The following is a 987-nucleotide window of genomic DNA, read 5'->3' on the forward strand; positions in this document are numbered from 1 at the left end:
ATTAATCTATTTCTAAGGCAACATGAAAGCAAGTATAAATCTTTACCCATAACTGATGCAAGTACTTCTCATTGCTTCTAGACAAAGAGATGATGCCAGAGGATGAAGACATTTTTCATGTGACATGAGACCATCTCATCTAACATTCAAATACTCCTCTGGCTCCCAGCCTCATCTATCAGACCAGAGCCAGACTTCAGAAAGAAACTTAGTTTCCACAGTCCTCTCTGCTACTACCTTTTAAAACTTTTTATTTTGATTTCTTTCTCTCCCCACCCTCCCCAGAAAGTTTTCTCTCTGTTGAATGATAAATTGGAACAAGTCATGTAGGGAAGTGGTCTATGGGAGGTCTTGTGAGGGGCTCAAGTCCTTCTTCCCAAACTAACAAAACTGGATTGAGGATCCTGTCCCAGGTCAGAAATCATGCAGCTAGGGGCTGGGGTTGTGGCTCAGTGGTAGAGCACTTGCCTAGCATGCATGAGGCACTGGGTTCAAACCCCAGCACCACATAAAAATAAAGATATCGTGTGCACCTATAACTAAAAAAACAAAACATCTTAAAAAAAAAAGAAATCATGCAGCTAAACTGTTCAGCAAGGGAATTAACTGGGGTAAGAACCAGGTAATGTGACCAGAAAAAAAAATAGACTTAGGATAATGAATAAGTTATTGGAAAAAGGTCATGTGATATATCTGCCAGCCCTTTTCTCTATTTTATTTTCCTGTATTGCACTAACTACTTCTATATGCTGTGTACTTTATTCAGTAGTTCTACATATTGTCTTTCTCCCTCTAACAGATGTAAACCCTGTAAGAGCAGCAACTTTTCTTCCTTTTTTCACAACTGCATTTCCAGTAGGGGTGCCTGGCACCTAGAATATGTACAGCACATGCTTACTGAAAGAATAAAATAATTATCATAAGGGTTCATGAACTGATTCACCAAATCTCTGATGCTGAATCAGAATCTGGGAATTGGGCCTGGGC

The 987-nt window shown here is 39.6% G+C and overlaps 1 non-coding gene across 1 annotated transcript; it reads left to right on the forward strand.

The window, feature by feature from the left end:
* Window positions 1–437: 437 nt before the first annotated feature.
* On the forward strand, window positions 438–510 carry Trnaa-agc (transfer RNA alanine (anticodon AGC)). Its single transcript has one exon. It is a non-coding gene; the product is annotated as a tRNA-Ala (tRNA).
* Window positions 511–987: the final 477 nt, after the last annotated feature.

Source organism: Urocitellus parryii, unplaced genomic scaffold (genome assembly GCF_045843805.1).
Source record: "Urocitellus parryii isolate mUroPar1 unplaced genomic scaffold, mUroPar1.hap1 Scaffold_40, whole genome shotgun sequence".
Classification (NCBI taxonomy): domain Eukaryota; kingdom Metazoa; phylum Chordata; class Mammalia; order Rodentia; family Sciuridae; genus Urocitellus; species Urocitellus parryii.